The 16,506-nt window shown below is 39.1% G+C and overlaps 1 protein-coding gene across 1 annotated transcript in view; it reads left to right on the top strand.

The window, feature by feature from the left end:
- ZC2HC1A (zinc finger C2HC-type containing 1A) overlaps positions 1-15,801 on the top strand; it is a 69,548-nt gene extending 53,747 nt beyond the window's left edge. Inside the window, exons 10-11 of the transcript XR_003526897.1 lie at positions 10,557-10,720; positions 15,696-15,801. The gene's annotated coding sequence lies outside the window, so the exon portion shown is untranslated. The remainder of the gene's footprint in view (positions 1-10,556; positions 10,721-15,695) is intronic.
- The last annotated feature ends 705 nt before the right edge of the window (positions 15,802-16,506 follow it).

Genomic DNA, 16,506 nt, shown 5'->3' on the forward strand with positions numbered 1-16,506 from the left:
TACACGCCCAGTGCCGTGTGTGCGGCCAGGGAGGGAAGGATGGACCTTGGCAGTGCGCGTGGAAAGATCCGCTCACACGCGGGGAGGATATCCTAAAAAAAAAAAGAAAAAAAAAAAGAAAAAAAACCAGAACACACAACACCACTCCGTGTTGTGGAGTCGCGCTTTTGTAGGAGAGGCTTGGTCTGAGAGGTGCTGCCCCGTCGCTCCCTCAGCTGCCCCTGCGTGGGTTGTGGGAGGCGCGACTGCCAAGAGGGCTCCGTGTCAGTTCAAGGGTTACTCCAGGCTTTTGGCACGGGGTCAGAAGCGGAAGGTGGATGTTTTTTTTCGGAGTTCTTCGTGTTGTTCCTCCCCCCCCCCCCCCCCCCCTACCGGCGGCAAAGTTCATCCTGAGAAATACGAAAGGATTAAGAAAGGATGGAGAATGGCTCAGGAAGGTGTTTTTCTTTTCCTGCTCTGCGTGAGCACAGAGAGCTAATTCCATAATCCTGCTCCCTTCTCATTAGAGTGCTTTTCTAAGGAGGGAAATAGATATTGGAGTGCGAATATCAAGTAGCAAATATATGGACTGCTCAGGATAGTTTCCTCCCATTCTCTCTCATTGAAGTTGTGCCACTTCATTCTTCTGTGAGGCGATACATAGTCCTCTTTATTGACTCTGAATTATACTCTGTTTTGGTTTGGCTATACAGTTCTCACGAGTTTTTCTGTGGCAAAATTAATGAATCCTTCTTCAGAAGTATTCTGTCAAGATTCAAAAAGGAGATGGTTTTTCCACCCCTTCAGCTTTGAGCTGGTTGACTTTACTAATAATTGCACATCACTACCATAATACTCAGGCAAAGAATAATGACTGATGTCAACACAGCTCCATACAAGGAGCAAGCACATGTCATTGCTTGTTCCCTTAATGAGTGTGAGGTTGGATGTGATAGATGGTTCAGATCTTGAATCTGGACAAAGATTTTGACTCACTAATAGGAAAATTATCTAGTTCTTACTGTGTCTTAAGTTGTCACTTTTTTTTTCATTGATTGTTTTCTTTTTTGTCTTCTGTCAAATATTGTCTGAAAACATTCCTCTATATATTTGAATTTGCTGCCATGTGCAGGTCAGAAAATGCCACAGGACTTTTGGAGGGGATTTGTACCCGGTGTAATCCAAGCAAATTTATCTGTTTCTAGGGTCCGGCACTTAGAGACTTGCACTTTCAATACTCAAATGTTTTGAAAAAGCTGCACTGTAAAGCTCCAGTCATGCAAAACCCCCCAAAATCAGCTTTCCTTCTGGCAAGTAGTTCTTTCAATTTCTTATGACAGTACATGTGTGCTCACAAAATGAGGTAGTTTATGCAGATGTTAGTAAATTGTCAAGGTGTAAAATATAAAGGAAAACTTCTTCAACTGCTTTACTTATGTTACTTTCCTGACTGAAACATCAGGAAGACTGATATTTGCTTCATTTTTTTTTTTTAAATATTGTGATTGATGCAAGAAGTCAGCGTAGCAGCTTTACACATTAATGGAAACATGACTCTGAAAGGTGCTGGAGTCTAAAAAGGAATTTTGCTCTCTTCTTCAGTAGTGGCAGAGTCTTATTTTTGGGGGGGGATGAAAAATCTGTTAAATGTATAGGAAACTTCTCCTTCAGTCAAAGTGACAGATAGTTGGTGTGATTTTTACTTTGCCCATATAGTGTATTTGGATCCCAGTCAATCCCTCTTGCATGACCTTACCCTGGACTGTGGCATAAACTTGTGATATAGACATTATTTAATATATTTGTATGTAGAGGGTGCTAAAATATTCAAGCTTTTTTGTGACTTTTATGTGTTTAAAAAATATTTTGAATCACTCTATGCACTTTGTTTTCAAAGCACTTCTTTTAGTGATTTAGCTATGTTTTTTTCCTGAAAAGGTTACCTGCAGAGCGATAAAATTCAAGTGTTTAGGAGAATATGTTACGCAGATGTAATTGCATATTTTTTAAAGGAAAAATAGACACCAACCAGATGTAATATTAGAAGAATTAAAATATAAACCCAGTTATGTGAATATCATCTTAACGATACGTTTTTATCAAGAAATCGTGAAAGAACTCCTGAAGATACAAAAGTTTGTCCCATCTGAGACTTACCGTGTTTAAATGACTGGTATCAATTTGCCCATTTTGGAAAACACAGTTGGTGCTGAGCTGTAAATAGAGACCTCTCCCTCTGGAGTTGAATTAAGCTGTGACTTGACTGTGGCTGGAGGTGAAACCTTCGGGGAGAGAATAAAACTGAAATATTTCTGTAGAATTTCTAAAATGTTAGGTCTCCCACTTCTCTATAATACCTTGACAATTTTTGGACCTGACCATTTTAATAAGAGATATATTGGCTTTACTATGTAAATAGTTTGACTAAGACTCCAAATAAGCGATCTCTGGAAAGATGTGGTCCAGTGCAGGTCACTGCTGTAAATGTGTGCATTTTTTTCTTTCACACTGTATTCAAAAATAACTTTTTAAACAATAAAAGAAGGTACTGCATAGCTAACAACTGAAAGGCACCAGTAATTTTATCTGTTCATGTATGAACATATTCCATGATTCTGTTCAGTACACTTCCTGAGGATAGTTTCTTTAAACAAGTTTAAATTTAGATATCCAGTTGTCTGCTGACCTGGTCAAATTTATTCTTAGAAAAGCAGGCATTACATATAAACCTCCAATAGAATACTAAAATTGTTGGGTAGCTACATGATTGCAAAGCACATAATTTCTTGTTAAGATTCAATTCTCTAAAGACTAAATACTTCTGAGAATGTTGCTGTCTTTCTGTAGCTGTTACTTGTCAGCTTGAAAAGGTCTTTTGATCATGACTTTAGATTTGACTTCAGGCTGCTTGGAAACTTACAGCACCATTGATTGTATTAGTTTATAACATTAGTTAAAAAGTTATAAATTTTTTATTTCATTTTGGAATAAAATGTACCTGCTGTAGTTGTCACAAACTAATGGGACTCAGGAAAATGTGACTGTTATTATGTTCTTATTTTTAGGAATAAATATGTCTGACACTTAAATTATTGTCAATTAACTATGGGGGATGGGAGAAGAAGAGACGTATTCTCCCCTACTCCTCCCTCTAAATAAATTAACTGGGGTTCGGAGTTACATTTATTGCGCACCCAAAACTCTGATTGATACTTGGGTCTGGGAAGTTCTGATCTTCTGTTGTATTTAGGCAAAACCAAGGGACCTAATCTTGTCATTGCACCAGAACACCCATGTTTTTGAATTACTGTTGCTACTTTTTTTTTCAGTGCTCACCTCAATGACAGGACAAATGACTTGTATGCAAAAACACATGAACTGACTGATAAACTGATTATAATGCAGAATTATATCTTACATTCACTCAAATATAATATATGTGTCTCTTTTTCTTTGGTGAGAATTAAATAAAAAGAAGAAAACAGTATTTCTGGAAAATTATTTAGATAAGAGTTGTGAAAGTGTGTGAAGCTCACAGGAAATTTTCGTTATCAAGCTGTGGAAAAGAAGGGGTCATTACGTTCTCTTCCTGCATTGCTGTACAGGAAGATGCTAATAAAGATTTCATCAAAAGCAATATGCCAAATAAAGGTATTTTGAGAAACCACCACCAGGAAGGGGCAGTTTCCTAAGAGCAGCACTACCAGTGTGGAGGACATGGTGTGGTGTGAGGCAGTAGTAGTGGGAATCAGGCTCCTCACTCCTGGCTGCCAGGGGCACTGCCCTAGTTCTCATCCCAGAGCCCGGCACATGAATCAGGCTTTCCCCTGGCTTCCCTCAGTCACGAGAATTTTTTCTGGTCTTTGTTTGCTGGCGCCTGGGGTGTGCCTGAAACCCAGCTGGTACTGTGCCCCTGGGTCACATCTGCTTGCATCAGCTCCGTGGCGGTGAGAGGCTCCAGCGGGGCAGTCCTCTCCACTGAGTGGAGGCTTTTGAGCTGGTTGTTGTCTGTTTTGGTGCCTCAGAGGAGCCTGAATGTGGGAGAAATTAATATTTCAGCCGGGACAAATTATGAAAATCCTGTTCCTTCTTAGTGAGGCACAGAAGAAACAAGGACTTGGGGGTGGGTTTCTGTCAATGCATATTCTTTTGCTTTTCCTACTTTAAAAAGTGCTATTTTAAGGAGGAGAGGAGGTTTGGTAGTGGACCAGCAGTGGTCCTTGCAGATATAAACCCCTATTGAAATTATGAAAATTTCATTGCATTTCAGGGTCTTGGAGTTTCCTTTGGTTTTGTCGTTGTGCTTTTAAAAGCTTCTTTTCCAAAATTATAATCAATTATATTTTATTATTTAAGTAAACCTATGTGTCTTCTAGTGGTCTCTCTTTTTTACAAAATTACATGTACAATACAAAAAAGCATTTATGGAACTTTTTAATTTTCCCCTCTCTTCTTCATTGCCCATTATTTGTCTTGAGAAAATGTGTTTAGTGAGTTGGTTTCAGGCAAACTGTTCCTGAAATATTACTCTATTTTTTTCCATTTCCTCAATTTCCTTTTCCTTTTTTTTCTTTTTCCTTTTTGATTTTTTTTTTTTAAGAGAACTGTAAGTCTTCCTCCTGGTTTTAAAGGCAGCCAGAGAGTCACCCTGAAAAGTTACAGCAAAGTCATTGGAGCCACTGTGCTGGGGAGTAAAATTAAATCTGCAATTTTTTAGAACCAGTGTCTACGTGAGGAGTTAGTTTCAGACATGAAATCTTGGAAATATACTACAAGGTGCTAAAGGGTTTTTTATCTTTGATTTGGATTAGTGAATGTGTGTGTCCTGTTACAACAATTCCATTGAAGAATTAGGTCTGTTACTAAATTAATTGAAAGACATTTTTTCTCCATCTGAAAGAAGTGTTTGGTTTTTTGGTTTGGTTTTTGTTTTTTTAATCCCTTCTCTGAATAAATGCTTATTTTAGGAAAGGATATTCTGTGTCCTTCAAACACAACATAAAGCTGACTAACTTCTCCAAGTGTGAAAACAAACTTAAATGTGATGAATTCTGTGAATGTCGGGGGTTTTTTATTTTGCTAACCATTTCTTCCCAGCCTTGGTATAGTTTTACTTGATCAACTTTTACTTGATTTGTTTAGTCCAGCAGTATGTTTAAATCCATGCACTTAAAAAACCTTATGAAATGTACTCTTTGCCACCAAGAAGCTGCATTTATTGCATGGTAGTAAATTATCTTGAAGAGGAAGTCTTCTTAAAACTGATTTAATAAAAAAACAATCAATAGAAAGAAATTACTTGAAGCAGAGAACTCTTGTTGTGTGGACTTTGTGGGTCCAATCCCACAAGCATGTGTCTCTTTAATCCAGTTTAAGCACAGCTCACTTACATGTTTATTTTTAAGCAAAATATTAGTTTGCAGATTTGAAGCTTGAATGAAAAAAGAATATTTTGCCTTTGAAGATTTGAGTTATCTCTGACATTTATTTTGCTACTGTCTGGAGTCACCCTAAAATAATTCCAAACACACATCTATCTTTGAAGGTTACAAATTACATTGTAATAGTAGTGTAAACCATTACAAATGTGTCTTTCTCCATTGTTTGAAGCGAGTATGAGATCTGTGCATGGTTATAGTGGGAGGAGATAGTTAAGAAAGAAGAAAAATTACAATTAAAATATGATGTGTTAATGCAGTTTGCTCAATAAGCATCACTTGGCAAATCAAAACAGTTGGTGCATGCTGAGACCTGAATTTCTTTTTTTAACAAAGTACACTTATATATTACATGAAGATCAAGCCAAAGCATTTTGTAAGAACAGTGTGCAGGTACTGTATTTTTTGTTTTATCATCTCCATTTTAAAGAGCTGACTTGGAAACAGTGAATGGATATGTGTGTGCTTGTTCTGTGGTGTTTGAGCCTTTTAGTATCTTTGATCTGTGTTTTCTCCTTCAGCAGGGTTAACAACACTGTCTTCAAAAGAGTGATCTGAAATTGTTCTAACCTACAGAAAAAGGATCAAATAACAACTTAAGCTTTAAAACTAAAGGGAATAAATGAGTGATTGGTTAATAGTAGCTTTTTTTAAATTGTTTTAAATTACTTTCAGAAATTATTCTCAAAATATTAAAGAGTGACTATTTTCAAAATGATGAAGAAGAACCAAAGCTAAATGTGACTGTCAAGACTCTCTTTGCCTCATGTCCACAATTACTATTGTCTGATTAATCAGTCTTTAATAGGCTGTTGTGATTCGGAAACATGTTCTAGAATGTCACACTTTGCATTGCAGATTTGAGTCTCTTTCAAGGTATTAAAAAGGCATGTAATTTTGCAGGAACAACAACAATAGGATGGGCAACTAATGACGGTTGGTATATCAATAGTAAAGGTTTCATGACTCAGCAATTTTTAACCCCTTTCTCTCTAGAATTGTTGAAGAAATGTACCATATATCTCTTATTTCTTATCCATGGCTTATTTGTTGGGATTCTGGGTCATACGGTTTTGGAAGGAAAAATAACTTGCCAATAATTCACAAGTTATTTCACAGGCAGAGTTCCTTTTTACCACCTGTTTTGTCTGATGTATTTTTACATAGGCACTGAGAAGCTGTGGCGTTTTCTGTGTGTGTCACACCCAGAGCTGTCTGTTATCTTTTCTACCCCAGATGATACAATTTAGTGCCTTTTTTCTGTGTATGGTTAAGATTAGGGCAAGGCTGTGAGCAAGGCAGCTGAAGATGTGTCTAGGTAAGACTGTGTGACTGGGACATTTAGGGAGGTGAATAAGGGTTTCGGCAGGGGGCTATGGGTCTCTTCAGGAGTGCTAGTCCATTAATGACAACCTGGGCCCCTAAATCAGGAGTGCTTTGTAAGGTGTTAGAACTGCCACATCTTCTTCCACAGAAGACAAACCTTGCAGACATCACGGCATCATATACACTGTCTTTAGTTGTTTCTGAGAAACACCCTTGAAAGGGATCCCTGTGCCACAGTGTTCTCACATTTGTCTTATGATCCCTTAAGGCACTTCTGGTACAGAAGTGTGGTACTAAGTATATACGTACTTGGGGTGCTCCTGGGGAAAATACCAGTCTCAAATCCATGTGACATTCTTCTTGCACTTATCCTGCCCCAACTCAATCTTCCTTATGCCCTTCTCTGCTTATAAGGGTCTTATTTGAATGCAGGTATTAGCCAGTGGTGCTTATGAGACAGCTTGTGAACCTGGACAGAAAGTCTTCCCCAGTGCTTATTGGTGGATATACTAGCAGGTCAATACATCAAAATTGCTTCCATGGATTTGGACTGAGGCATAAAGGAGATGTATGGACAGCTTCCACTAGTTGCAGATCCTGAGGCCCAAGCTAAAATTGCTGTTCCCTCCATTTTCCTGGAGGGAAATCCTGGGGAAGGATTCTGGAATAACCTTTAACCGGGTGCTGGAGTCAGGCTTAAGACACTAGAAGATTGCCTCTCTCTGACTCTGTCAAAAGATATGTTTTTAGCCATTGCCCTGCAAAGAAGCCCCCTATTGCCAGTAACTTCTGGTAAGCACATTACCTAGGAGCTTGGCCAAGAAAACTTACATCCTACAGTGACCTTTCAAGCTTTTCTAAATCTGAGATGGAGATCTACCCTGCTGTGGTCATAACAAGACAGGGCAGTCCCATTAGGGATGGGGAACAGGAGGATAGCCTTCTGCTCCCTGCCTGGGGAGATGTTTCCAACCCAAGCTTCAGAAAATGATCAAGGCATTTTCCACAAGACACATCTATAGAAAATTAAATGGGATGCCCACTTCCACTCCTTGGATGTCTGGATTCAGTGGGATACGTACCTCCTTTCTGGTGCCAATTAAAAATCTGTTCTTCGCCTTTTTCTAGAGGCTTTTCTAAAAGCTGCCAGGTCCAGAAAAGCAAAAAGTGCTTGGTATTGTCAAGGCTGGAGTCCCCACTACTAAGCCCTGGTGCACAGGTTGGATGAGTGCCTTAGGAAGAATCACGGGGAGTATCCAAAGACAGGCTAGGGCCAGACCACCTGGTAACCAACTTATTCAATACTCAGGGATTCCTTCCCTCTCTTTTCAGTCCTGTGCCCAGGATGCGCACCAGGGATGCACACCCTGGTGTGCCAACCTGAGAGTGCTGAGAAGGAACTGACTCCATAGGAATGATAAGGTGTACTGTGTTCACAGGGAGCTGTCAGTGCAGCTTCACAGATTTTCTGCACCATCTATGGATGCACAGGAGTAGAAGGTTACAGCATTTTCCTTTTCCCTCCAAAAACACTGTGTCAGGATACTTTGTGGTTATCTTGCCCCACCACAGGCAGGAACTGAAGATCATAAATATGGCATATTGATATTACTTTTACAATAGTGTTTAAAAAATGGCAAGAAGGTAAAGTGGACATGATTTTTGCAGTGCAACACCAGTTATGAAAATGTTGGAGATCCTCTTTGGATAAATTCAAGGACTAGCCTGGTTTTTTTCCCCTCTGCTCACCTGGGCCATATGTGTCTGCCAGGGACTGAGGCACTGCTCAGCACCTTGACCTCTTACAGTGTGTTGGCATCACTGCACTCAGAGCAAACAAGGAAAGAAGTTACTTAAGAGTAAAATGACAAAAACTTGCATATGTATGCAGTGCCAATTGGCATCACAGTGCTGGCCACAGCCAATATAGGTTTTTCCTTGTCAAATTACCATACCATATTTGGCTGGTCCTGTTCGAACATGGGCACCAAATAAATGGGAGGAGAAGGGGAAAACGTGAGTAGTCTGGAAATCACTCTCATCTTTCACTCAGGCAGCGCTCTGCATGCTGCTCTGAATGTGAGGCAGGCTGTGGTTGTGCTACATGTGAAATGACTGCCATGCACTGCATGTCAGTCCCACAGAGTCAGCAGCTAAACAAAATGGTAAGTCAGGTGAGAGATGTGCCTGAAACAGGTCAGGCTGGAAGGGCTTTAGCAGCATGTCTGGAGGTGTAGTTTGTGCTGCACTGTCCCATGGGCCACACAGCGATTTCTGGAACAAGACTATAAGCTCAACAGTGTGGAAAAGTTTCAGGTACAATCAGGATTGCAGAATACTTTGGCCCCATTTGTAAGTAAAGCAATCTGTAAAGCAAGGCAACATATAAGCTGTGTTGCCTTCCTTACTGGGGGAGATCTGCCTGCTCCAGCTCCCCACAGTGCTCATGCTTTTTAAAATTAAATTATCCATTGTTTACAAATTGAAAATACTCCTGAAAGTGAGGACTGGGATTCACATATGGGTTTTATTTTTTATTATCTCTGTAGTAAGTGCTGAAGTGTTAGGAGATTAAACAAAATTACACAATACAAGTGTGGGAAAAGTGAATAAAGCATGCTTCTCTAAGTAAGATGCCTTTAGCTTCTATTATTATAAGATTAACCCAAAAGTCATCCTTTACTAAGAATAACTTCACCAAAAAAAGGTTGAAGGACTTTGTTTCACTTCCAAGGCTACTTGGAGAGGAGGAGGTGGACCAGAATAGGATTTTTAAGCTAGCAAAAGCCCCTAGGATAACCTTAATGCTTAGCTTTAGTTAATGTAAAATTGTTTGTCTGATGGCTTTTTGGCTGCTGCTGTATTCTTGTGTTCCTTTAGTTTTAAACCAATAAAGGTGTGTCTGTTCTCAACCTGAAAATATTATTGATAGATTATTTTAGGAAAAGTTAAGTAAAAACTGGCTGGTTGACTTCTGAAAGGAGGACAGGCGCTGAAGGAAAATACTTGCTAAGATGTAACTTGTTCACTGTAGCTGCTCACAAATGAGAGAAAATTGGCATAGCTCACACAAAACATTTTTACTGTTCCAGTTAAAACTTGATATGATCTGTCAACTGTAGCAAATATTTGTGCTGGTTTTTGCAGGTATCTACCAGTGTGTGCCTGTGTGTGCAAATGTTAAAGGGTGCCCTTCCCTTGCTGTTTGAGGGTGCTTGCAACATGATGGGAAAGGAGGATGTCTGTTCTGGAGCAGCAGAGAAATAAGAAATAAGTGGCAAAGGCTCATGGAAAGTGCTTCATTGCTCCATACTGGTAGACCCAAAATTAAAAGTGTTGCATCTGATGGAAACATTTTCATGCTGTTGTCCTTTATCAAAAAGCAGTCTGATTTCTGATCCTCCTTTTCAATAACCTATGAAAATTTTGTTGGCTTTCTCCTGTCTGTACCATCTGCGAGATAATCAATATTTTGCCCTTGTAGGGGCATGAATACAGATTGATTTCAGAGATACATACTTCTGAATAGGTAGTATCAGTAGAAGTGTCAAGGCTGAAAGATAGTTTATTTGATTTGTAGAGTGATAACCAGATAAACTGGTAAGTGTATTGCTAACTGAACCCAGTGGCATGCACCACAATGATTATTATGCAGGTAACTGCTTCATCCAAGTGCCACTGTCACTTAGTGCTGTCATTAAGAATTAATGTGGTGGCTACACACTCAGAACTACCACAGCTAAGTGTCCTCCCAGTCGTTTCTCTGACATAGAACAAGAAGCATGCAGATATAATTATTTTTTTATCTCATAGGTCATTTGCCACTTACCCTGAAGAAAATGATCCATTAGGTAGAAGTAATGCTCCATGTTTTCACAAAGTAGAAGATAATTATGGGATATGAAGACCAGTTAGAAACCAGAAGAATTATTTCTGATATAAGTTTATTATCTCTAATGGAATTTCAAGTCAAACAGGTCAGTAAGCCAAAAAATTTCTGAAATCTGCCCTTAGGTATTGAGTGATAGTGGTGGTCATATAGTACCTGGTATTTTTTAGTTAAAATGAATAATTATATATCTCAAGATGCCATGTTATGTCAGACGGTTTTGTAAAACAAATAATGTTTAAGCTTAGAAAAAAAAAGATTTATTGAGCAAAAATGCTTTTTTGCTTTTGACTATCTCCCTTCTATGACAGAGATGAATACAGTTTTGATCTTACATTTTGATGAATACAGTTTTTGATCTCTGAAGTCACATTTGAGAATTCTGGATAGGTCTTTAACAAAAGAAAGTTGCCTAAATTCAGCAACTTGCCAAAAAGTGAGAATATATATTCAGTCTCATCTCCAAAGCCACTAATTCCCAAGCCATTCTGAGTTCCTGTCTTTTGCCTCCTAATTTAGGTGACCAGAGCACAGCTCAGAGGTTGGGAGAGACGTGTTATGCAATGCTTGTTTAGTGTGACAGATTTTGGCCAACACATAGCAACTGGAACTTAGCAGTCTAGCTAGTCTGCAAGTCAAATTCTGCATAGACATGTTTACCTTTTTGTTAGCTATAAAACGTGTTTGGGGGATTACATCAGATACTGTGCTCTGATAACAGGAGCTGTAGTCTCGCCAATTTGGAAACTTAAATGGCTGATGCTTTACACACTGAATTTGTACAGTACAGTGGGTATGAAATTTTCCCTGTAGCTCATTGCTGTTTTAGGCCATGTCCTTAATGGATGCCAGTTTAACAAGGTGTAATGTACTTTATTTGAGATTATAACAATCTGACCTTCTGTTGTATGCAGCTATCTGAAATTGTATGTGCTTCACAAATGGATTAGATGCCTTTTTACAGTAGCTTAACTTCTACTAATTCCTTCCAAATGCACCAAAATTTCTGTGCTATAGTTTACAGATGTCTCCTGGATCCATTCTCTGCATTCTTGGGAAGAATGCAATTAGAAAAAATAAACAAAACAACGTGTGCAGAAGTGGATTACTTTGTGGAATACCTATTGTCTTCCTAGTTAATCCTAAAATTCTGGACTACAAATCTGCTCAGGCCTACTCTCACCACTCAGAGAAGTAGTGTCATAGTGGTATGTGGATATATGAGGATGTGAAGTGCTGACAGTGGAGGACATGAAATCTTCCTTTATAAACTTCAGTGATTCATATATTAAGTAAGTGTCCTTGCAACACTAAGTCACACTATAATACAGGAGTTGTTGGACATAAATCTGTTGAGCTTCTTTCATAGTTAGACCACAACCAATACCTGCTGTCTGAATATTACAAAAGCGTCCTTCAGTGTCTCTTAAAAAGCACAGGTTTTACTTTCCTATTTGATAGAATCCTGCTGTGGATTTTATACATGTAATACATTCTTAAGTTATTGTACAGTTGGATTTTAACCAATTACCAGTATGCAAAAAACCCCTGTCATAGCACTAGTAACATTTTGTATGTAGTCAAAGACTACAAAACATCTATAATCTTTGGGTTTTTCCCTTAGAGCTTCTTCCTTTTTAGTAGAATGATTTTATAGGAATTGGAAAACCATCATATCAACCCTCTTCTCTGACAAAAATAAATGAGATTTTAGTTTTTGTATTCCTGAAAAAAAAAGTCTCTAAGGCTGAATAGAATAAATAAGATTGTTAAAACCAAGACTCCCAGACCTTAGGACTGTATTCAACTTAAGTCAATTTTGGAAATGTTTAATTGTTGTCAATATTTTACTGAAGAGAGCTTATTTAAAGCCAGTTAGTTCTTGGCTTATATGCAAATATATTGTGTAAAGAGTCCTTCTCTCCATACTGCATTGTCACTGCAGCGTCCTCTCCTTGTCAACCTAATGCTATCTTTTAAGCAGTGCTCTCACTGGATTTGTTCCTTCTTATCCTAAAATGCTGGTTTCATTGATTGTTATGAACAGCAAGTTGGCTATCATGAAGATACACAGTTCCTCCAAGCTTTGTGAAAATTGGCAGCTGGGTGAAGAAACTCAATGCCTTGACAGAAGGAGTGGCTGTAATATAAACTTGCGCTTTGTTGTAAATCAGATAATCAACATGAGAGAAGGAATTCTGAAACCTTGCAGTTTGCAGACAACCTGATAGGCAGAGCTAGAGAAAACCAAGCGTGGTTTGGTCCCCGTGGTTTTTTTTTGTTTGTTTTGGTTTGGTTTGGTTTGGTTTGGTTTGGTTTTGGTTTTTTTTTCTGTACATGGTGCTGGACTGCCACTGTGCAGGAGCAGGGCTTAGGAGTATGTCTGAAGTGTCCTAATGGAGCTCTGTCCTTCTTCATGAAAGTTTTTCCTAATGGAGCAGAACCGGAAATTGCTTGCCCTTTTCTAAGCAGCAAAGGTCAAAAGTGAATGACACTATAGTGTGCTCATAGTTCTGTCCCTAGCTTTGTGTTGCCCTGACAAATTATGATAGATTACATTCATGACCATGTGTGAGTTTGTATGAGAGTGCATGTATGAGTTTTGCAGAGCTTAAAAGAAGTAGAGACGTTGGAATGCTGTTTTCTAGAGACCTTTTGCTGCCTTTGTGCTCTGAAAATTATTCTGTGGGTTTGAAAAATGTAGCAAGAAAACATTTTTGCAGACATGGATGCTCTAAATATTTGTTCATTGAAGGGTTTTGAAATTCTTGCTGCCTTAAGACAGCTGGCTGATCATGTTGAGCAGGCACTGCTCCAGACACTATGTGCTTACAGGATGGTATCTCAGGCAGTTCTGCAGAGTAGATGGGGATCTTGTGTGACTGCAAAAGGAAGTAGTGTGTTTTGTATATCTGTTGTGATACAACCCCATCATAAAAGCACTTGAGAACTTCCATTAAATAAGGGTAATGACCCCTGCAATATAATTACAGCCAGCCAAGTCTACTCTCTCAATTGAAAAAAAAAAAGCAACTAAACAAACTTGAACAAACTTAATTTTACATGATTTTATTTGCTGTTTTTCATATGCACCCTACTCTCAGGATTTTTGGGGGGATCTGTGTGTGTGTGCTTATTAGGTTTCATCTTCTTCAACAGTATGACAGGGAACTGTGGTGGTCTAATACATGAGATATATTTTAAATAGATTTTTACCTAGCTTAATTTGTGAGGATTATATTATATGAGCAAAACTCCACTATGCTGGATATTTACCTTTATTGTCATGATTTTGGGTATAGCCATGTCTGAAAGATATGGACTTCTAAAACAACTTTTCAGGCTTTAAAATCCGTGACAGTATAACCCCAGAGTTTCTGTAGGCTAACCCTTCAAAGGTTTGACTGAGGCAGATGATCTTGAGTGCTCCCAAAATGTCTGAGACAAAGATACGTGTGAAAAATCCACACTACCTTCCTCCAATAGCAAAGACATATAAGTGTTTTGTATTTGTTAAATAATAAACATATTGTATCAGTGGTTAATCAGTTAATGCACTATCAAGGAGGAAGCCATATCAATTAATACCTCATATAAACATCACATAGAAAACTTAATGTGAAGGTGAAATATCAAGGTATTCTCTCACTAATCAAGATCAATGTCGGAGCCACTGGTAAGGATTTAAGTCTGGATGATGCCTTTTTTTTCCCACTAGTTCTTGTTTCACTTTGCATTTTCTTCTGCTTAATGAAGGAAATAAAGGACTTCAGATCATGAAGGACCATCAAATAAACATGAGCATTTAGTAAGATGATGTCATATTTTATGGATCCATGGAGACCTGAATTGAAATATGAAGGAAGGAAAAGAAAATCTATATTACTTCTGTATATGACATTAGCTATTCCCTTACCAGATTGCAGTGTCACTTTTTTATTTCACTCCTGTGAAAGAGGCACAGCAAAAAAAAAAAAAAAAAAAAAAAAGCAACATCTCAGAAAACAACTGCAAGAATGAAATATAAATATTGCCTTCAATATTGATTCTGTTTATTTTAGAGGTAGTCATGATTTTTGTGATGCTGAGTGCTGAGGGAGAGCTCTGGCAAGAAGAGCGTCTTTCATCTTCGGGTCTGGTGTATGGAGAAGCTAGAGGTTGGTGGCAAGGTGGATATCAGATAGGCAGAGTAATGGAAGTACTGAGGAGGGAAAGGAACCTTGTGAAACTTTGCTGAAGTTTAATGAAGAAATACAGTATTGTGCTGTTGAATGGGGTGGTTTAGTGTAGGAAGATAGTGCAGATGAAGGAACTACTTTTTTAGAAATCACAGCGTGAGGTCATTTTGATCGCTTTAATGAAATAGTTTGTCTTATTAGTATGCCAACTTTAGGGCCAGGAATATATAAACGTGTCACCGGTATGTCCTGTGCATAGGGAAAACGTTAACTGTGGCTCATCCTCCACGAGAGGGAGCCAGAACTGTCTTTAAAATGTCAGCAGTAAACCCTGCCAAACAATACATCCTAAACTCGACCTGAGGCTCTGACATTGTCTTCTGGCAAAGCCAATGTTTTGCTCAAACGCCGGTATACATCGAGGGGCTTCTGCACGGGCTGTGCCCACCCTCGCGTCAGGGCAGCCGAGGCTCCCGGTGCCGCACGGCAGCGGGAGAGATGCTCTGACCCACCCCGACTCCCACCACCTCCTCCTCTTTCTTCCTGTATACTCGATCCATACTGTGCCGAGAAATTATTAGCAGTGCAAAGAAATTCTGCTGTGGCTGTGCAAAGATGCAAATGTCTCGTTGTTATTAGCCCTGTTGGGATAATCAGCAAAGAATGCAGTCCCTTATTTGCAAGTGTAGTTTACTGTTCTGCATAGATAGCTGAGGCAATAAATGCAGGAGGCAAACTGGGGGGTGAAAATGGAATTAAAATATGCAGCATCTGGCTGTGCAATAGAAAGTAAGAACGGGGTTTGGATCATTGAGCTGGATGCATGAAGCTGTACTTCCTACTGACTCGAACGAACAAAGCCTCTATTTGCATTCCTTCTTCTAGGGATACATGTGCTATACAGAAAGAAAACAGACTTAGAAAATCAGGTAGTGGATGGTAATGGATTTCAGAACCTGGAGTTTTGAAATTGACTGCAATAAAAATTAACTGATCTGAAATAAGAATCAGTGATACTAGAAAATACCACTGCTAAAAAAAGGTTCTTTGGCAAGTAAGTGTCCCTTAAGGAGGTCAACTGGAACTGCTGGTTGAACACAGGAAGCATAAATTGAATCCCATGCTGGAAATGTGGAGCTAACTGAGCAAGTGTGTACACTGAGAAACCTGTCAAGACACTTTTTTCCAGGGAGGTTTCTGGGTCAACGAGTGTCCAAAATCTAAGGCAGAGTTCTGCAAGCAGGAAAACCTGTAGGTACATTAAAAAAATGAGAAGTTATGGAAAACTTTTAAATGAACAAAATAAATATGTAAGGTTGGAAGGGACCACGGCGGGTCATCTAGTCCAACTTCCCTGCTTAAGCAGGTTCATCTTAGACCATATGGCACAGGATTACATGCAGACAGTTCCTGAATATCTCCAGTGAGGGAGACTCCACAGCCTCTCTGGGCAGCCTTTCAAGTGCTCAGTCACCTGCACAGTAAAGAAGTTCTGCCTCATAATCAAGTGGAACTTCTTGTGCATCATTTTCTGCCCACTGCTTCTTGTCCTGTTGCTTGGCACCACTGAGAAGAGACTGGCTCCATCTTCTTGACACTCTCCCTTCAGATACTTCTAGACACTGATGAGGTCCCCTCTCAGTCAGCCTTGTGTCTGATGGACCCAGTTGCCAGCATTGAGGGACATTAAGGGCTG

Source organism: Corapipo altera, unplaced genomic scaffold (assembly GCF_003945725.1).
Source record: "Corapipo altera isolate COAL_440 unplaced genomic scaffold, ASM394572v1 49, whole genome shotgun sequence".
Classification (NCBI taxonomy): Eukaryota; Metazoa; Chordata; class Aves; order Passeriformes; family Pipridae; genus Corapipo; species Corapipo altera.